This window comes from Chionomys nivalis, chromosome 3 (assembly GCF_950005125.1).
Source record: "Chionomys nivalis chromosome 3, mChiNiv1.1, whole genome shotgun sequence".
Taxonomy (NCBI): domain Eukaryota; kingdom Metazoa; phylum Chordata; class Mammalia; order Rodentia; family Cricetidae; genus Chionomys; species Chionomys nivalis.
Genome location: NC_080088.1, coordinates 45296670 through 45319727, shown reverse-complemented (window position 1 = coordinate 45319727; position 23058 = coordinate 45296670). Strand labels below are relative to the sequence as shown.

At 35.1% G+C, this 23058-nt stretch overlaps 1 protein-coding gene across 6 annotated transcripts in view; it reads right to left on the bottom strand.

Moving 5' to 3' along the window:
* Positions 1 to 23058, bottom strand: part of Zbtb20 (zinc finger and BTB domain containing 20) — a 795981-nt gene that overhangs the window by 750828 nt on the left and 22095 nt on the right. The window contains exon 1 of one of the 6 annotated variants that reach the window (XM_057764032.1): positions 3766 to 3884. The exons of the other annotated variants lie outside the window; for them this stretch is intronic. The gene's annotated coding sequence lies outside the window, so the exon portion shown is untranslated. Of the gene's footprint in view, positions 1 to 3765; positions 3885 to 23058 lie in introns of those variants that run through there. 6 annotated transcript variants of the gene reach the window in all.

The following is a 23058-nucleotide window of genomic DNA, read 5'->3' as shown; positions in this document are numbered from 1 at the left end:
AAATCTAAGCAAAGAACAGACTGCTTAATTATAACTGTGGTGCTGGCACATGAATACATAGGCACACAGAAAAACTAGGTAAGGAACTCTGCAAGTTCTCAGAGTCACAAGCCAACCAAAACTAAGTATGGACCAAAAAATCATAAGGAAACCTTCTACTATGTAAGCTAATTTAAAATTATTTTTTAAATTATTTTTAAGCGCGCGGAGGGGGGGCACTTGCATATACACTTTACACAACTGACAGTGTGGACAGTCTGTAAGATAACCTGTTTCTTTGTGATAACCAATTTCTAAAACTTGCTTGTAATTTATAAAGTCAATAAGTAAAACTACTTAGACTTTTCAATACTACGTGACTTAAACTAGCTGAGCTCCTTACCACTCAAAAAAGTTGGAATGGCTTTTTTTAAATAGAAATTAAAACAAAAACAAACAAACAAACAAAGCAAACGAACAACAACAAAAAAAAAAAAAAAAAAAAAAAAACGTAACTTATATATTTTTAAGTAGCTCCAAGGTAGGGCAGCTCCAATGCCCATTATCAACAGCTACTCTCAAGAGGCCACCCTTGCAGCTGAAGAAGGCTGGACTAGTAGCATTCAAAAAATGTCAGCAGCAGACCTCCCTTTGCCAGAAAAGATTACAGTGAGCACAGGAGCCAGATGCTGCCTCCATGCACCTTGCCAACCTCGGAGCAACACGTTGCTCGGGCCTGAATTTGGCTTCCTATGAGACAGTATAACCAGCCACTACTCAGGGTTGGGTAAGTCCACGAACACATCCACCAATAATTTCTATATTTATAGAATGCCAGAACATGTGTAGATAATCACACAATTGGTTATTTATATAGTGCCAGATTTTATGAATACAGGAATTTGTTAATTAGCACGACGACTAATCATTAAAATTCAAAAATAGATAAATAAACAGGAATGCCATTTATTTGTTAACGTTTCAGGGAGAAAGTATGCAGCTGCTTCCCTCTGACGAATACAGGCTTCTGCAGGAAAAAAACATGAAGAAAAAGTATCTGCGATTTTTGAGACCCTATTGAGTATGATGCAGGAAATCACAGTCTTTCTATTAAAAATAATCTGATTCGTCCCTCAGTTAAAAAAATTAAAAAGTTTAAACTGGCATGTGCTTAGCATTTGAATCATACTGTTTGGCATTCCACTGTCTGGGTGCTTTTCAAAGACCAAAGCTGATTTTCATCCGATAGGAGTTAAAAAGCACACACACGTCACTCAATACCAAATTGTTTTAGCTACAGGGCATGGCAAAGCATGAAATAACTGCTTTAGAGAACTTCCTCATGTGGGTGTGTTAGATAACTGTCTGCTCCAACATTAAAATGAAACACACTGTGACCTGACAGTGTCAGGCTTTGGGACCTAAACAGGAAGATGAGCCCACCAAAGCCAGCAAGCCTGGTTAATGAATTTTTCTGGCACTCTCTAGCCCTCCTGTGACGCAAGGCTTTCAGCTTTCCAAATCCTTGTGCAGCAGAGGGCACTGGCTTTAAGTTTACTTATGCACATTTTACAATGTCCTGCAGTATTTAGATTGTGACAGTTCCTCCCAGAAAAGGGCAAGATTATTTTTCATACTAAAAATATTTTCAATTTACTGAAGGCCAACCAAGAATTATAATGCAAAAGAAAACACACTCTAAAAATTAAAACCACCACAGAAATGACTAAAATTTTCCTTTTCCATTTTCTTTTGAGAGTTGCTGCATTTGGTGTTTACTTGTGGGTAATGTAAAAACACAATGTGAAATATTTAAATTATACCAGCAATGGATTTGTGATTCTTTGATCCATATAAATATGAATTGTATACATATACAGTAATATTTCCATAAATATGCATGAACATTAAAGCAATTGATCAAAGGATATATGAAAGATTTCTTTTGTTTAAAAGAGCATCTCAGATAATTCCCAGTGATAATGCCAAAAATAGCAGGTGCATGGGACAAACACATTTCTGACCTTTTAGTTTTAAAACAAATTTTTGGATCAGTCTAAACTGGGATAAATTCTCTTCAAAACCCCAATTATCATGCACAATGTTAACACATACTTCCTACAGACTCCCCCTAAACTTTCCGTGGACCCTGGAAGAAAGCAACCTCTGGAAGGACCTGACTGAATGCACTTCAGGTATATACTGCTCCTTTCCAGCTGAAAAGACAGTGGAGAAAAATAACTAAATTAAAAGTCTCAGTATAAATTTTTTAAAAGAAGAGGTAACAAAAAGTCTTTCAGTAGCAAAAGTTCACTACCCTTCCATAATAATGGTTTTTTAATAAACATTTTACTAGGTTTGAACCTTGAGAATGTGTTGAGGAGTCTGCTCTTGTGTCCCAGGTGGGTTAAGAATATTGCTTTATGGACTTCTTTGTGTTGTCAGAGAGGCCTAATGGAATTAACAGGGGAAAAGTCTGCCATTATAGTAAATAAATAATGTATTACAAAAAGGTGATTGTTATTATCAAAGATCTCCACAGATCAGAATCCATTTCCTATTACCACTCGTCTATTTTCTGAAAACATTTATGTATCTTTCAGTCTGACTTAATTTTTATCAGATGAATAAAAGTTTTACTTTCGTACAGACCCAAATAAAAGTCTATTTAAAAGTATACTTCAAATGGAGCTTTTCTAACTACTCCTTAGAATTTTGAAAAACATTTTTCTAGAAAATTCCTCAACAATGGAAGCTAGTTTAAAATATAACTTTTTTCCCACCATGAGAAAAAGAAAAGAAAAAGAATCCCTCAAATACAAATTTTCAATACAAGTACATTTTTATAATCTCAAAATTGTTAAGGGAATACTTACAGTTGTTGCACAAAATGGCCTGATACACTCCATAGCTTCTACTTTGTTTAAAAAAAAAAAAAGGCCAGCTCCCAATACTCCCTCCTCAAGCATAAATAAACAAACTAAAAGGGAACTGTCCCAGGATAAAAACTGCTTGTTAAGAAAGTATATATTCTTACTAACGACAGTAGTATCAATATAAATGCAACAATCCATCTCTAAAATAAAGTTAGAAAAGAGCCCCAATTCCTTTGAAGATATAGCCCCCTGTTGCATTAATTCTTCGTATATAACAGCAAAAATAGTTATTTGATTCTTGCTCGCCTTAAAGGACTACCCCTCACCTTATGTCCAATGTCATCAAACAAGCATGCTGGTATAAAGTATGCAACCTGCTTCAAGGATTTAAACTGTAAATATGGACTTTAAACTTCAATGTAAAACAAAGAACAAGAGTCTCACTTTGGTAGTAACCACACTGGTACTGCAGCTAAAACTCACTGGCAAATAACTAACAAAATCCAGTTAGCAATAAATAAGGACAACATGATATATAGACAGACAGATGGAATTGCATAAACAGACAAGAAAAGCAAAGAGACAAACATACGGAGGAGTTTGTTTTAAAAGAGTGAAAGATTCTGATTTTCTTGGTACTTTAGTAAGAAAAATAGACTTGTTTGTAATTATTTTTTAAACTAATAAAACTGAATCACAAGGTCACACCCTTAAATAATTAGGAAAATTAGTAGAGGGTAGGCCTCCTATAGATGTTCCAAATTTTAAGCTAGCATTAGCTCTTTCAATTTAAAAACAGAAATTAAAATCCAAGAAAAGAAAGCATAAAAGCACTGTGGACTAAATAAGATGATAAATACAGGGGGACTGAGGAGGCAGGGTTGTTTTTATGAAAGTTGTCTGCCCCTACCTTCTTCCCCAGCGCTGAGTTTCTCTTCTCATAATCGGTGTCTCCCTGGAAGTACAGTGTGAGTGGTAATGACTGCCTGCCTCCCTAATGAGTCCATTTTCCTGCTCTTGATGTTGTGTATATACACACACTGCAACCTACCTTACAAACCACAGAGACGGGAAGAGAGAGAGAGAGCAAGAGAGAGGGAGGGGAAGGGGGGCAGAGAGAGAGAGAGAGAAAGACAGAGACAGAGCAAGCAAGCCAGTGAGAGAGAAAGAGGAGAGAGAGAAATAAAAACAGAAAGAAACTGAGAGAGAAAGGCACAGACAAAGCCCTCCTACCAGACAGCAGACAGCCCTCCTTCCCCTATCCAGCAAAATACAACTCGTCTAATGCAGCAACAGGTTCAGTATTTCAGACTAACAGAGTGAAAAAGGTACATTCTCTATAGCATTGCTGCTTGCAAATAAACAGTTTAAAAGCAGCTGGCTCCACCTTCTTTATTTATGCTCCATTATGAGGAATGTATTGTTTCAGCTCTGGCACAACAGTACGTGTGGAATTATCATAAATACATTTTTGCATATTAGCAGGAAATAGGGAATTGCATAGCTTATTTGTGCAATTTTTCAAATTTATTTTTTTAATGTGAGAAAAATGTCAACAAATCTGCTCTGACAAAAGCCTAGTAATGATTTTAAAGTCAGAGCAGTCTTAAAGGAGACTGTAAAAAGCAGACTCCATACAATAGGAAAACTGATCTCAGACAAAACTGATAACTGCAAAGAAGAAATCACTGTTCAGTAAATAAACCAAGACCATACACAAAATTGAAGACAAGAACAAAATTAAGTTCAATTAACTTGCTAATAGGCTAGTGCCCGAGAAGAAAGCAGACTGGTTTCTTGTTTGAAGCATCCAGCTATACAAACACCACAATGTAATGCAGTCTGTATGAACAGGTGCAATGCATACAAGACACAGTATACTAGAGAAATAAACCCACTAGGAGTTACCACTCAAGCAGGACAAGGTTCTGTATAATATGGATCTGAAACTATGGTAAATAACCTTTGATCTTTTATTAGAAATAAAAACTAAAACTGGTGCTTTTAAATAAATCTTCCTTGAAAGAAAAAAAAGGAAACTCTTTACCCTGTATCTTTAAACAAATTTACACACACACTAGCTCCAGGAAAACAGTGCTAACTATATTACTGGTCCCACCCCGTACATCCCACACCCTTTGCCAACTGCCAGGTGCCTTTTCCAAAATGGTAATATATTTTCAGTTGTAGAATGACCAACATCACAAAACAGGACTGGTTGCAAGTCATTCTTATTATCCCTTATTTTTTCGAAACAACTGCTGTTACAGTATACCATACCTGGTTACTGTATCTGTGTAGACAATCATCTTCCTTAATATTGTTCTAGATCATTTGACTATATCATTTGCATGCATTTAAAAAACATTAAAAAGAGTAAATCTTTCTAAGGGAATTCACACAAGAAATGAAAGGTAAGACAGTGCATCTTATTTCAACGTTATATTTGGCACCAATGATCTTACATATACTAAGTGTATAACACTCTTTTATGTGGCTTAGTGTATAATGTGCTTCAAACTTCAGAGCGGATTTCATTACATAACAAAAACAATCTTACTGGACTGGGTAGGATATATGTAGATCAGTTGCCAGAGTGCTTGCCTGCATACACAGAGCCTGGGTTCAATCCCAGCACTTTCTAAAACTGGGCATAGTGTTTTAGGTTTATAATCCCACATTTAGAGGAGGTGGGAAAGATGAAGCACAAGTTAATGATCACCCTTAGGAGCCTAACAAGTTCAAAGTCATCCAATATATTAGTACACATCTTGCCCCTTGCTGCTCTACCTGGTAATTCCATATTTATTGTAAAGCTATAATGTAATCATCACAGTGTGGCTCTGGCTAAATAAATAAATACATCAACAGATTTTAAAAGGAGGCCAGAAATTTAAAAGGGAACAAAGCAGTTTTTCAACACATAGTGCAGGAACAACACAACATTTAAAAAAAAAGTGTCGTAAACACAAACCATAAATGCTTTGAAAAATATTTGTAAAATGGAAAACCCGAAGATTCCAAAACTATAAGAAGAAATTTTTGAGTAAAATACTAATGGTGTGATTTAAGAAAAGAATTAGCAAACTAAACTTCATTAAAATTACAATTTTTCCTCTATGAAGGATACAGAAGAGAAAGTGGTAATACATGCCTTGAAAAGCTAGGAAATATTTGCAGAAAACAAATTTTGTAATAGACAATTATCTAAAATACGAAATAATGTCTTAACCTCACTGGGAAATCAAACAATGAAATTAAAAAGTGGGCAAAGAGCTTTAACAGACACCTCACTGAAGAGGAAAAACAAAAGCAAATGAAAATATGCACATCATATGTCTTGAAGAAGTGCAAAAAAAAAAAAAAAAAAACAAGGACATATCACCACATACTCGTTAGAATAGCCAAAACCCAAACACTGACAATACCAATGCTGGGGAGGATGTGGAGCAACCAGAACTCTCATTCACTAATGGCAACAGTAGAAAATACTACAACTACCTGACAGTTACTGACAAATCTATTTTTAAAATCAGTGTTGTTCTAAAGGCGCTATAGTCATAGTTCCCTAAACTTGCAAATAACCAGGATGTCCTTTTTATATGACTGGACAGTCTGTGATATATCAAGACAACAGAATGTTTTCCAGTGCTAAAAAGAACAAAGCCATGCAAAGATATGGAGGAAATTTAAATTCTTTTTACCAAGTGAAAGAAGCTAATGTGAAAAGGTTACAATTTACATGATTCCCACTGTATGACATCCTAAAAAAGACAAATTGTAAATGATAATGAAAAAAAGTAATGGTTCCAGGGGTTATGGTGAAGAGAGGATAAATAAATGAAACACAGAGGACTATTCAGAATTTAAAATCATTCTCAACGCGATCTAAAAGTGACCAGATAGACGTGACAATACTTTTGTTCAAACCCACAGAATGTACAAAATCAAGGATGATAAATGTACAGATTGCATTTTGCGTGACATTAATTGGACAAAGTGAATCATTCTATCAAATGCAGCACTCTAATAAAGACCATGATTGACAAAGAGAGGATACTAAGGTAAGCACGAGGCAAGATAGAAATCTCCTATCTTCCCTTTAATTTCCTACAAGCCTGAGAGTCCTTTAAAAATAATAAAAACTATTAGGAACAGAGAGACGACTCAGCAGTTAAGAGTGTGTACCGCTCTTGTAGAGGACCAGAATTCAGTCCCCAGCACCCACATCAGACAGCTCAAAACTGCTTATTAACTCTAGTTCTAGAGAGATCCTGTGCCTCTGGCCTCTCCACCAGAGCCCACATGACAGACACACACACACAAACACATACATGACTAAAAATAACAAGAAAGTCTATTATACTTATCAACTCTAAAAATTACTGTTTCTGGAGCAGACATAATTATTCAGTTGATAAAGACACTTGAAAGCACAAGTTTGAAAAACCAAGTTCAATTATTAGAACCCAGGGTAAGAGAATCAACTCCCAAAAGTTATCCTCTGACTTCCAAACATATGTTGTCATACACACAATAGCGTTACACACGCACACATACATGCGTACACACTAATAACAACTAAAACAAAAATATTGTTTTCAGGACACAGAATTACTGCTAATTTTTACATATCTTGAAAAGTTATGTAACTATGCACAGTTTAGGTTTCTTTATATAATGAAAATTAAATTTAAGGGAAATAATTGGATTTGAAATCCTAGCAATTATCATGATAGCCCATACTTAAGTGCTAACTATGTATAAGGAAATGTCTAGGTCATTTTCATTTATTAGCTCATTAAATCTTAATAGTGACCCTATGAGGTAAGAACTGTTTATAGACCATATTTTCAAGATAAAGAAACACAAGATTAAATAATCACCTGAAATCACACAATTTAGTGGTAATAGGATTTGAGCCTATTTGGTTTAGATCATGGTTTAATTCCTATACTTCAATGTTCCCAAATATTTTATGATTGCTAAAGTCTCACCCAGCCATAAAGTACTTGGCTTGTGGGTTACATTCAATGCATCATGCCTTGCTTATCAATACAACACAGTAAATATTTCAATAACTGGAGTTCTCAAGTTCTCAATATATCTGGCTTATGGGTATAGCAACTCGAAAATACATTCTGTCCGGTATTCCTGAATACTGTATAATGATGGATCAATAGTAGGTAACGTGCTTGCACACACGTGCGACTCTGAGCTCAAATCTCCAGAACCCAAGCCAATTTTGTTATCCCAGTGTTTCTAAGGTAGGATGACAAGTGGGGATAGGAGAATTCCCTGAAGCTCACAAGCCAGCTAGCCTCATATATAGCAGCAAATAAGGCCCTGACTCAAACAAAATGGAAGACTGAAGTAGAAGACCAACGACCAAGATTATCCTGAGTGACATACTTTGCAATCGGCAAACACGAAAGCATGTGTATACATGCATTCACACACACACCATACGTGTATATATGCACACATACATCATACACCAAAAAAGATTTTTTTAAAGTTGTGTAGTCTAAACATCATATACTTATAGTAGTGCAACAAGTATTTAATGGATTAAATACATACAGTACAATAAAACATCTCCAACATTCTGTATCCTAAGGGAATAGAAATGTAAGGTTCAATTATAAGAAATCTGAAGAGAACAACGAATAAATAAAAGTTTGTGATTTTATAAAATCTGTTTCAACTGTAAATTTTTCAGATATATTCTAAATTTTTATACTGTGACTTACTCTTAAATAAATTACTTATCCTTGTTTTGCTCCTTATGCATTAATGTAACATATTGTCTACATACTATGTACTGGAGATGAAAAGATTTTAAAATATGACACACTATTCTTGCCCTTGAAGACTTCATAGAACAATAGGGAATGGGCATGAAAACAATCTAGTTAACATAATCAAATAACATTAGCTAAATGTGATATTTTATATAATAGTACCTTAAACCCCTCAATAAGCTAAAAATCTAAATTTAAAATAAGGCTTATGAAAGCATATGAGTACATACATAAAGAGAAGAGGTAGGTTCTGAGATTAGAATTAGTTTGTTTTCATACAATGTGATCTATACATATAGCTTATGATTTATATCTCAGAATGTCTAGTGAATTCTTTAAGTAACAGTATATGTACATAAATGAAGGAAAAATCAGTGGTAAATATTGCTCTAGAATATGAAATTTCATTGTTTTCAGTTACATCTTGGTCAGAATTATCTTGATAAATAACCACTTCAAAAATGTGCAGGTTTTTTTAATTCTGCAAAATCAAAGAAAGCAAATTTGAAAGATATTTACCAATAAAAATCATGTTTCCTGAGTTCTTTCTCGGTTATCATTAATATTTTTATATTACGGACGTAACAGGAAAAAATGTGGGATCTTCCAAAGATACCTTTATTATAAAGAGGAAGAGAAGGAGGAAACTGGAGTCATGATGCAGAAATGGAAAATCTCAGAAGCCTGAGTAAAAGGGTAGAAAAGGCATGTTTAGGATTAGCCGGACAGAACGGTCCATTGTTACATTAAACAGAAGACATTGTCATTGAAGCCACCATCGTCAAATTAATTCTATATGTACTAATTCTATAATAATTCTAAATTTTGGTCACCTGAATAAAATTGTATCACATTACAACCAAGAAAAATTAAAAGAGACTGTAGATAAGTCAGTTTTCTAATACTGCCAAATAGTATAAACTTTTGAAGGGAAGAGAAATAGCTAATTTCAATTATAATCAACAAATATTCAAGTTCAAAACTAAAGCCATAAAGTATAAACTATGCAACTGGGAATAACTCTGTTATAGCTAGTTGTAGCACTGGAGGATTTTACATGACTCTCTCCTCCATGGGACTGAAACCATACGAAATCATACACACAGCAGAGCACTTACTCACTTCTCTGGTCTGGCCCCTGGCAGTGCAGCTGATACATAGTTGAAAGAAAACAGTTTTTTGAATGAGTGCAAGCACACATGAATGCTGTGGTACTGTGCATGTAACTGGCCCCCATAAGCTCATAGAGAATGGCACTATTGGGAGGTGTGGCTTTGTTGAAGGAAGGTGTTACTGTGGAGGCGGGCTTTGAAATCTCACATATGCTCCAGCCATGCCAGTATCTCAAATCACTTCCTGTTGCCTGCACAGGTTGCCTCAGATACCTCTCTAGCACCATGTCTGCCTGCATGCTGCCACGTCCCACCAAGATGATAATGGACTGAACCTCTGAACTGTAAGTCACTCAGTTAAATGTCTTCCTTTATAAGACTTTCCATGATCATGGTGTCTCTTCACAGCAATAGAAACCCCAAACAAGACAAATGCTTAAACAAAGCAACAGAACATAGATTTCACAAATAATAGTAATTGAAATCATTAACAAATTTGAGTTCTAAGGATGATATAAAAAAAACCTGCAAGTACTACTTTCAAATTTACTAATTCACATATAAAAATATCCTTATTTTAAGATCTTGTGGACAAATATACAACAAAATATTGAATAAAAAAGATATTGTCCTCTAATATATTTTTAAATATTTATTTACAATTATTAGCGTGTGTCTGTGTGTATACTATGCCTGTCTGTCTGTCCCACACAAGTGCCACAGTATGTTGATGTGCCAACGTCAAAGAACAACTTGGGGAAGTAGGTTCTCTTTCATCATGTGGATTCTGTCATTAAATGCAGGTTGTCAGGCTTGTGAGCAAGTGCCTTAACCTACTCAGTCATCACACTGGCCTGCTAGCAGACTGCAAATCACATTACTGACGAAGAAAACTCAACCTCCATATGCAACTGGTTTATCTATTATTTCTTTTCTTCAAGCATGGAAAATGTTCCAGAAAAAATCTGAAGCTAGTCTCTTCATAGGAATGAACCAATTGTACCTGAGTAAAACACTTTGAGATAAGATAGAAGAATTAGGGTACACTTTGGATAACCTTCTCGTATGATTAAACTGCACTAAGTAAAAAAATAAGCAACAATCTGAAGGTAGAAAACAGATGAGATGGAGGAGGAAGAGTAGAGAATGGCATGAAAGAGCAAGCAATGAGAAATTCCCTCAATGAAGGTAGATTTTTTTTTCCCTCAGGAGTGAAGCTTGATCTAGAATTCTAAGAATATTTTTGCAATATAAATGTTTTTCTTTTCTGAAAACTTCTGGCAAAGTTTGATAGTGTATATTCTTACACAATAGTGTAATGAAAAGCAAAAGAATCAGAAAAGAAGTCAATTCCCACACTCACTCACATACTAAAAGCTTTGCATTATGCATGTTTCCCCTCAAGACTTCCAAGAGTAACTACTGGAGTGAACAATGGCTAGGAAACAGTAAATCCTGAGAAGAAATCAAAAGTATCGTTAATGTAGAATGACTCACATATGGAAATGAGTCAATCTCCCTTTTCCTAATACAGGACAGGTCGGACCATAGGGAACAAAACTATAAAGATTAATGCTGAATTACAGGATTGTTATACCATTAATACAGCTAACACCTTCCTTATACATTTACATTAAATGATACAGTTAGCTTCAGAAAATGAAAGGAATAAAGTATTTTCATTACAAAAATCAATAATGCTGACCTAATGAAATAAAAAAAAACATACAAAAGACATTTGTCATAATATCTACCTGGATCTAGAAAAAACATTTAGGACATACGAACTGAGCTTCCCATTTTCTACTCAGTCCTCCCTACTCAACAATCTAGGACAAAGCCAGCAGTTAGGATATCTTTAGAATTTTAATTTATATGCATCATTCATATGGACAGTATATACTAAATGTCAGAAATAGCAGAAAAGTACAGCAATACATTTTCTAGAAAACATTAAACACACATGAAAGACATGAAAAGCATCTTAACTCAATAGTTTTTGATATCCACTTAGAAGGAAAGTCTAGAGAAAGTAACATTTTAGAATAAATTTTACCATTGCTATATGATGCAGGAGAATTGTCTGTATTCTGTCAATCATATTTTAAATAAATGCTAATTGGCCAGTTAGGAAGTATGGGTGGGTCAACCAGACAGGAAGTAAAGGTGGGGCAATGAGAACTGGAGAATGCTGGGAAGGAGGAAGCTTATTCCTCCCAAGTCCTGGCCCATACACCGAAGTAAGATGTGATCTGCCCCGCTGAGAAAGGTACTGAGCCATGTGGTTAACATAAATAAGGAAAATGGGTTAACAGACATTATAAAAGCTAATAAGAAGCCTGAGCTAATGGGCCAATCAGTTTTAAAATCTTATGGAGACCTCTATGTGATTTTCTTTGGGACCTTGCTGGCTGTGGGGTACTAGGCGAGACAGAAACCCCAACAAGCAGGGCCCACATGTTACAGAATGGCACCCAAAGCATTTGAGTGTTACAGCTATATGCTTTAGACTTAAAATTAGGCTACAAACACTATCTTATTTAATCTCCCCAAGAGCATTATAAGAAAGTAATATCAATGTCCCAATCTTATAGGTAAAAATATAAAATCTCAAAGGCACATATCTATTAAGTAACATAAGTCAAGCCTAACAATAACCTAAATGGAAATGAAAGGAAGGAACAGAAGGAGGGAGGGAAGAAGGGGGAGGGAAGGAAGAAGGGCGAGTGAGAGAAGGAAGGAGGAGGGAGGGAGGGAGGACTGATTTGTATAAAAAGGACTTGACAAAATGACTCGAAAAATACTTATCTTGCATGTTTTTAAGGAAGAGCTTAATAAATTTCTCAAAGTGAAATTTACAGAAAGCATGATGAAAAGTAGCATTTTTCAAAGAAAAAAGTTGCAAAGGGCTGGAAAGATGGCTCAGTGGTCAAGAGCACTGGCTGCAATTCCAGAGGACCCAGGGCCAATTTCTAGCACCCACATGGTGGCTCACAACTGTCATTTGTAACTCTGTTTCCAGAGAATCTGATGCCATTTTCTAGCCTACATAAGCACCAGGCATAATGTAATTCACAGAAAAACACAAGCAAAACACACATAGAACTTGACTACAATGTATAAGGCCCTAGGTTTCTTTCCAAGAACAGAAATAGATAAATAGATAGACAGACAGACACTTTCAAGTAAGCATACTATAAGCTAGTTTTTAGAGTTGGAAAAAGCAGTGGCAACATGTCTAGTGATTATGAAGTCTGTTATTAATAGAGTCAGCATAATAGTAACCTGCTAAGTTCTCTGAGGCAACAGGGTAAATGATCCAAATGAGTAAAAAAGCAGTATTATTATTATTGCTGTTATTATTGCTGTTACTGTTTGTGTAACAAAACTCATTCAATTCTGACAATCATTAATTCATAGTCATAATCTTTTAAAATTATTAAATACAAAGTTTTTATAGAACAATCTAAAAAATGTTTTGACCATCATTAACAAAAAATACTGAATAGTAAATTGTCAAATATCCAGAACACATGTCAAACACTTTAACATAATTCTCGTCAAATGAAAATCTGAAATTACTGAAATTATTAAAATATAATATTTTAATTATTTTGTGTATCCCAAAATTACCATTTTCTTAGCTTTAAATAGTTTGTCAATAATGTCTTAGTTAGAGTATTCTGTACAAAGCAAATTCTATTTTGAATTCAAACCAGGTTGAATATCCTTAAATTTTGAATCATCACTAATTTAAATAAGATACCAGATTCTATTTTGAACTGGTGACATTTTAACCACTTACTTGAACTTTCCACATTGCAAAGAATATTCCCCACATCCTTAATGGTGTGCCAAATAACACAAATCAAGTGTCAAGGCACTGGGACAAGCAGTTTTAGCAGTCAATGAAAAAGAAAAAAGCACTGATGGTTATGAAATCTGGAATCATTATGAAAGGAGTCATAAAACAAACAAGGGAACAAAGAAAGAAAGACCATCATTATAATGAAGTTAACTTTATAAACTTAATGACATGGGATTCTAGAATATATTTCTTATCATGTCACATATAAAGATATAGAATAGTAATAAACAGCAAATAAACAGTAATAAACATGTTAACATCTTAATGAGTCTCATGGCTTTTGCCTAACAAACTCAAAAATCCCATTCAAGTGTCCGTCTCCAATAAATGTCACTGTCTCAACACCTCACTCAATAACTGTTTGTGCTTTAGCAGTTTAATCGAGTGTTTGAGGTAAGTTAATAGCCATTATAAAATATTTGATGTTTCCTGAATATCAACTCTAGCTTTCAGTAACAAACCAAAATCCATTTTTTAAAATAAAATGACAAAAATTGAATTAAGATGTAATTTCACCAGTGAGTTTACCTCTCCTATGCTTTGGAGCAATCAATTCTCCAAACTTAGAAACAGTACTCCCTACCAGTAAAATTATTTTTGGACTCCTGGTTCTTGCCTAAAATTAGATTCTACTAGGTTTCTTTTATACCTTGTTACATATTTTCTACTAAATTTTAAAGTTGAGATTTAAAAATAAAAACCATCAAACCACAGTGCATGCTAAAATTATTTGCCTACAAATGGATGAGTCTGGTTTTTCTTTATATGCTTGCTGTGGTGGATCTTGAAAACTACATTTCCCAAAATGCTTTGCAAGAAAGAGCACTGTTGGCACAATATTAAAGGGAAAGTTTTTTAATTCTGTTTTTTGTTGTTGTTGTTGTTGTTGTTCTTATTTGCTTTTTGGCATTGGCAGCTTCAGCAATGGTGCTTGAGCAGCCTCCTCAATATGGAGTTCTTAGGAACTAGCCTTGAGGGCTGCTAGTAATGGCAACAATGGAAACAGAACAGCAGCACCCACAAGAAAGTAACTGCAAAGTCCAGCCAACCAGGCACTAACAGAACTCTGGGTTTCTTGGCTCTTTACCCTTACTAGGGGTGCAGCTGCTGCTCAGAAGCAGAACTTGTAAACTCTGGATAGCTATATCTTTGTCTTGCTTTAGCTGCAGACAGTCAATGCTAAACAAGATGCCACCTTTTTTTCTCTCCAGGTTGTTTGTTTATTTGTTTTTCACTGAATCTGGAGCTCACTGACTCTGTGTGGGCTGGCTTTCTTCAAGTTTCACAGATCCAGCTGTCCACCCACCTCGCTGTTCTGCCTAGGTTTTTACATGAGTCCTGAAGATACAAACTCAGGTCATCAACCCCTTGCAGCACTCTACCCACGAAACCATCTCCTAATCTCTCCAACAGACTAACAAATTCAACATTCTTATGTTCCTCCATTATGAGCTATTTAAATTAGTGTAATGGCACTGATTAAAAGACGCCCACACCCCAGTATACTCAGTTACTGATAAATGTTACAAACATATTCCACCATATTCTATATATTATAGGATAACAATAGACAGTAATTTACTGTCTATTTAAATGAAAAATTAAATAACATTTCAGATTTTTAAATTTTATCAATATTTTTAAACATTTTCCTTCACTAAAAACAATAAAACAGATTTAATTAAATAAAAGGTAACATTGGTTCCATCTTGGCTTAGTTCTATATATTGCAAAATAGTCATTAGAAAAGATGGTATCATGTGTCAGTAACTGTAATGATTAGCATTACAGAGGTTGCAAAGAAAGCCTCACAAAGTAGTAGACCAAATGGAGGAAAAGTGACTTTAGCTGTGCTCACTATTCACAATGATTGGTTTCCAAGAACAGCCTGAATATAGCTAGGAAAGCCCTATCTTCTCCTGATGTCAGTAATTCTTATGAAATGTACTTCAAATTTTTAAAAATTAAAATTTAAAACATATTAAAGACTGCATTTGCAAAACTTTAAAGTGAGTTATGTGTTCCAAATTTTAATACTATGCAGATGCATTTTGTACAGTTTTTTAATAAACACAGTAACTACTTTTACAAGTATGTTGGTTTTGGCAACAAAATCTCACAATAATAAAAGTAATTATAATCATTCAATATGAAATACTGAAGAGTAGATTTTATTTAAAGTATAAAAAAATACTTTAAAAATAAAGTATAATTACTTCTAAAATGTAAGAAAGACAGGGCAGTACAGACATTACAAACTGTAGTCAACACAGAACATTCGTAATACTGTGAAAGAAAACTGCACAATAGCCGTAAGTTTAGTACTGTTTCTCAGTTGTTTGCCACTGAGTAACTGATGTGTCTGAAGCTGTGAAAACAAAACTCATGGACAGTCCCCATCTTCCTACAAAGTTTCACAATGGTTCTATTAAAATATTATTTTATCTCCATACCTGGTAGTATATTTTCTATTATATTTAAAGTTGACAGTTAAAAAAAACAAATTAATCACATTAAACGGCATCTTATACCATTTAGATAAACTTTTAATTACAGTATCTTTCCAAAAATAGCTTGTCTACAAGTGAATCAATTCAGATGTCATGTTGTAACCTAACACAGAAAAAAATTTCTATATGACAAACCTATCCAATATGTTTAAATCTACTTATAAATTTCCCAGAATGCACTGTTTCTCTGATATGTTATTGTCATTATTATTATTTGTGTATGTATGTGTGTATGTGTGTGAGCATGTGTGCCATGCAGTATGTGGCAGGTCAAAGAACAACTCTCAGGAGCCAGGGTTCTTCCCTTTCAGATGGTTTTGGGGATCAGATCATGAGACTCACATGGCAATTGCTTTGGTCCTAATGAGCCACCCAGTCTGCCTTGGATACTTAGATATTAATGTCTTACAATGAGATGGTAGTCTAACATCAGAAAAAAAATCTGAAGGTACACTATAACCTGAGATTCATTTGCAGTGATGGCTAATGTAAATCTACATTTCAAAGACACTTCTTGAGAATTAATTTGGTTGACACATTGCCAAATATTACTATTTTTAATTTATAATATAACTGACAAAGTGTTCATAAGTATATGCTAAGATATTCTTATTCCAGATGTGACTGAATTATCAGTATTACCTTTACTGTGCTTTTCTGTCAGTTATGTTTTGTAAGAATTGATTAAGTTACAATACTTAACTTCATATGGAAAAACAAAAACCCAAGGATAGCCAAAACAATCCTGTACAATGAAAGAACTTCTGGAGGCATCACAATCCCTGACTTCAAGCTCTACAATAGAGCTATTACAATAAAAATGCTTGGTATTGGCATAAAAAGAGACATGTGTATCAAAGGAATCAAATTGAAGACCCTGATATTAATCAACACACCTATGAACACCTAATTTTTGACAAAGAAGCCAAAATTGTACAACGGGGGGAAAAAGCATCTTCAACAAATGGTCCTGGCATACTTGGATGTTGACATGTAGAAGAATGCCAATAGATCTGTATCCATCCCTATGCACAAAATTCAAGTCCAAGTGGATCAAAGACCTCAACATGTTCAGTTACATGGAACATGATAGAACAGAAAATGGGAAGCAGCCTCGAATGCATGGGCACAGGAGACCACTTCCTGAATATAACATCAGTAACACAGACACTGAGAGCAACAATTAATAAATGGGACTTCCTAAAACTGAGAAGCTTCTGTAAGGCAAAGAACACATCAATGAGACAAAATGGCAGCCTACAGAATGGGGAAAGATCTTCACCAACCTCACATCGAACAAAGGACTGATCTTCAAAATATATGAAAATAACTCAAGAAAGTAGACATCCAAATACCAAATAATTCAACAAAAAAAAAAATGGGGTACAGAGCTATAAAGAGAATTCTCAACAGGAGAATCTCAAATGGCCAAAAGACACTTAAGGAATTGCTCAACAACCTTGGCCATTAGGGAAATGCAAACCAAAATGACTCTGAGATACCATCACCTTTCAGAATGGCTAAGATCAAAAACACTGAATACAGCTTGTGCTGGAGAGGATATGGAGTAAGGGGAAAGTCCTCCATTGCTAGTGGGATTACAAACTTGTATCGTCACTTTGGAAATCAGTATGATGGGAAAATTGGAAATCAACCTACCTCAAGACCCAACAACACTACTCTTGGGCATATACTCAAAGAAAGTGCATGCATACTACAACGGCATTTGCTCAGCTATGTTCACAGCAGCATTACGCGTAATAGCCAGATCCTGGAAACAACCTAGATAACCCTCAACCAAATAATGAATAAAGAAAATAGGGTATATTTACACAATAGAGTATTATTCAGCTGTTAAAAAAATGACATCTTGAAATTTGCATGCAAATGGATGGAACTAGAAAAGAAAAACAAAAGAAGGAAAAAAAAATCCTGAGTAAGGTAACCCAGACCCAGAGAGGCTAAAAGACGTAAGGCAAAAGATAAAAAATAACCAGGCTACAATCCATAGTCCCAGAGAAGCTAGGTATAAAGAAGGACCCTAAGAGGGACAGGCAAGGAGGGCCCCAGGAAGGTGAAGTCGAAACCTGGTGCTAGGGAAACACCTAGGAATCCACAAGAATGACCTCAGCTAAGACTCCTAGCAATAGTAGAGAAGGGGCCTGACCTGGCCTTCCTCTGTAATCAGATTAGTGACCACCCTAATTCCCATCATAGATTCTACATCCAGTAACTGATGGAAGCAGATACAGTGACCCACAGCCAAGCACTGATTGAGTTCCTGGAGTTCAGTTGAAGAGAGAGAGGAGAGATCATATGAGCAAGGGGATCAAGATCATAATGGGGAAAATCACAGAGACAGCTGACACAAGCTAGTGGGGAGCTCATGTACTCTGGACTGACACCTGGGGGAACCTGCATGGGACCAAACTAGGCCCTCTGAATGTGGGTAATGGTTATGTGGCTTGATTTGTTTGGCGTGGAGGGGGTTGGGAGGGGGTTGGCAGTGGAACCAGTACTTATCCCGGTACATGAACCGATTTTTTAGGGCCCGTTACCTATGGTGAGATACCTTGCACAGCCTGATTCAGGAGGGAGAGGCTTTATCCTGCCTCAACTTGGTATCCCAAACTTTGGTGACTCCCAAGGGAAGCCTTATCCCCTCTGAGGAGTAGATAAGGAGTGAGATGGGGGGAGGTGGGAAGACAGGAAAAACAGAGGGAGGAGTAACTGGGGTTGGACTGTAAAATAAAAAATCAATTTTTAAAAATTAAATAAAAATAAATTTATCTTAAGACCCCACAAATAAAAATAAAGAATTAGTTCAGTTAAAGCTAGGTAATATGATCTAAGAATCAAAGTAAATTTTTGTAGAAAAATTAAATAAAAATTAGCAGTTCCAATCTCAATCAAATAAATTTGTCCCAATCAGGATGATTTGTATAATTTACTATGCATATAACAGATACTGACAGCATCTACTGTATACTAAATATTAATAGACTTTAACCTTTAAACTCTTACAAATAAAAATATACATAAAAGTTTTGTTTTATTTTCAAAGTCACCTTGCATGTTTCCTAGAGTACATGAAATCCAAGTTTTAGAACACTATTTTCAAACATGTTTAGCTCCAATTTGTAAAATAGATATAGGCTACCCAAAAGCAAGTTACTTAACAATGACACAGATCACATCTATAAAAATGAGGATAAGAATAACTGTATCAGAGTTGCAATGAAGACTCCAATCAACTGATAATGAGTTAACATGTGTTATAAATACACACAGTACAAGGCATTTTTTAAAAAAAGCAATTTACTAATTCCTGGGGATAGTGTTGATAAAGAACATTTGTGAAAACTACAAGGAAATAGAGATTGAAATGGATACATAAAGACCACTTGCTGAATATTATAATGAAATAAGAGATTAATTGTATAAAATTTTAAAATGTATTAAGGCAAATGGAGTTGGTTGTTTCCACAACTATGTCCTTCAGAAAACTTTAAGGCTCCTGGAGGCAAAGCCTTGTTGCTGTGACCATCATGTCTTCACAAAGTATAATTTTTTGCAGGCACTGTGTTCTCAATCATTGTTGAAGTGTTACGTGTAGCTATATGAGTGCTACTATAACTTATTGTTTACTGTCTACAAAAATTACAGAAACTCAATTGTTGACAGGAGTAAGCAATTAACTACACAAATATCACATGACATGTCACTGTTCTCATCTGTACTGTATTATATCTTTGCAGGAAGAGGTAACACTCTCCAGACCTTTTGAAAACACAGCATCCCGTGGCTATTTATATGACTTGCAGTGTGCCCTTACTCAGACCTCAGATAAGAAATGTTTCCATGGTGGCTTTACTGAGATACTTTCTGTATAAGGTAGGGAATTAGTCAACTGTCCTGAAATCAATTTCCTATTCTAAAGAAAATCAAATGGAACTATGAAGTCTACCATCTGTTTAGCTAAAGTTAAGAATTTTAATTTTATGAAGAATTATTTTACTTTTGAGATTGTAATTTCCTTCAGATAAGACAGCTGAGATGGGGAAAACCTAGCTTGTGATGTGCAATATTTAGCTATGTGGTCATATCTGACAGTTTGTGTTTTCCATCTGACTCATGGTGCCTTCGGTACCTTCACAAGGAAAGGGCAGGCAGATCAACATGAAATTTTTGAAAGAAAAGGGAAGAATAATACATGTGAGGCATGACTGTATGTGACTGAGGACCTGAAAGATGAGCTTTCATCACTGTCATGATTATTGCAGATTCTACATCCTAGGATACATGGGAAGCAGAGTAAATCTGCAAAAACAAAATGACCATTAAAGTCAAACCAGCCTGGATTTGACTCAAGCATCCACACTTGTTAGCTATGAATAAAACAAGCTACCATTTTCTTTGAATTTTGGTTTCTTCATAGGACTAAATGTTCTCAACCACAAACTGTTCTCAATACAAACAGTTTAACCCATGACACGTCATTAAATAATAATCCTTCCTCCTCCTGATACAGAAATTCCCAAAATTACTATATTTTGGACTTCTTCTAACTAGTAATGACTTATATCAATACTTTATATCTGTCTATCACATAACCATTTTGAAAGTTCTTCACAGAACTATTGCAGTTATATGTGAGTTGGGCATGGTGCCACATACCTGTCATCCAGCATTAGGGAGGTGGAGACAGAGGAATGAGAGTTCAATGCCAGGGCTTTGTAGTGAGTTTAAGACTAGCCTGAGCTACATCCCATCTCAGGAACAAAACAAAGCTAAAATAAAAATTTTAAAAAAACCTTTTAACTTAATTCTCACTAACACCAGTGAAGTTATTTGCCACTGTTTATTTTTATTTTATTTTGTGTGTATGGGTCCTTGTCTACATATGTTTGTATGTCATTTCCCTGGTGATTATAGAGGCCTGAAGAGCTGGCATCAGATTTCCCAGAAGCCAGAGTTAAAACTGGTTGTGAGCTGCCATGTGGGTGCTGGGAATCTAACCTGGATCTTCCAGAAGAGCTGTCCGAGCTCCTAACCACTGAGTCATGACTCTAATCCCATAATTTTTATGAAAGAATTTAACTTAAAACAATTTTTATGAGATCTTCCAAATAAAAAGTTACACTGCCTGGATGGCCAGGAGCCAGAGGACAGACAGGAGACCTAGGACAAAACAAACACACTGGCATAAAATAAATAAATAAAAAAGCAAACAAAACACAATCTGTGAGAACTCTACAAACCCCACTAAAGATACCTTCTTCAGAAAGAATGTACTTTTAAAAAAAAATCAGGACCTGTAAATCAACTACTTAATTTCTAATAAAACTATAAACACAAGCAAAAAAAAAAATTGAAACTAGTACAACGCATCATTCATCAAGTATGCTTCCTAACTCTATATAGATCTTACAGGCACAGTGGGTACGGGAGCTTTCCACTAAAGCTGATGATCTGAGGTAGATTCCTGGACCCAATGACAGACACCAAAGAGTTGTCCTCAAACATAACCTCTGGACACCTGCACTGCAGCACAAATATGCCAATACAGACAGACAGACAGACAGACACACAACACACACACAACACACACACACCACAAAAATAAATGTGTAATGTAATAAAAAAAAATTAAATCTTATGGTTTCTTCCAACATAATATTTTTATTGTTTGGTAATTTCATGCACCCCAATCACAGCCAGAACAAAGCATAATATCTGAATATAAAAAAGATGAGTAGACTATTTGTACAGTATCCTAGTTTGCTATTTGTTGTTGTGACTGGAAAGAGGGGCTCAGCAGGTGGGGGGACAGAAATACAGTCCAACAGTGAAGAAAGCCAAGGCAAGAACTTAATGGAGGAACCTGGAGGCAAGGACTGAAGCAGGAGCCATGAAAGATCACTGCTTACTGACTACTCCCCAAAGTTTGTTCAGTCTGCTTTCTTTCACACCCCAGAATACTTGACAAACTGTCACACCTACCACGAGGGGCTTTGTCCTTCCATATCAATCCATAAAGCAAGAAAATGCCCCACAGACATGCCCATAGTCCAATCCAATAGAGGTGATTGCTCAATCGAATTTCCAGGTATCTCTAGACTGTGTCAAATTAAAAAGTAACCAGTACACCTATGTTTAAAGTAACATAAGAAAACATTTAAATTATTGCCAGAAGTGATTCCAAGGTTTAAGAATTTACTTGGTGCAATATAGTAACACTGTCTCCAAAATAAGTAAAAATGGACTCTTTAAAGATCATAAAGATTAATTTTATCAAGTTTAAAATTAAAAAAAATCACTAACCTGCCAAATTTTCAGTAAGTGCCTATATGAAGAAGAACTTCTACTATGTATTTTAAAACAAGAGTATATCCAAGTCTAAGTTTATTTTTATGACCCATGCAGTCCATCTTTTTATGTGCTTAAGAAAGCATTCCCCTTTTTAGGTACTGGAATTTTAAATTAGAATATAAAGTAAATAATATCAAATTCTTTTTAAAATATTTATAAAGCTACATTTTTCTGGACCTTGGAGGATTCTTCTGAGCTTTTAGAATCTCATTTCAGTTTCCAGTCTAAATGGTAAAGATAGAGATGACTACAATTGGTTATGCTGAAAACATGTTTACCTAAAACATCTGGATTGGGAAAAAGAGTTACTACTGTGAACTATCTCGATTTTCATCATGAAAGAAAAAGTAAAAACTGGAAGGTAGAGATAACAGACAAATTTATAATGGGATAGAGACTTAAACATGAAAGAATTAATGAAATTCAACTGAAGTTTTAAAGCATCAAATTAAATATAAACATGTGTTTCTTCTCATATTTTGGCCCTTATTAGTAACTTGATTGCAAATACGAGGGATGGAAATTAGTTAACTTCTC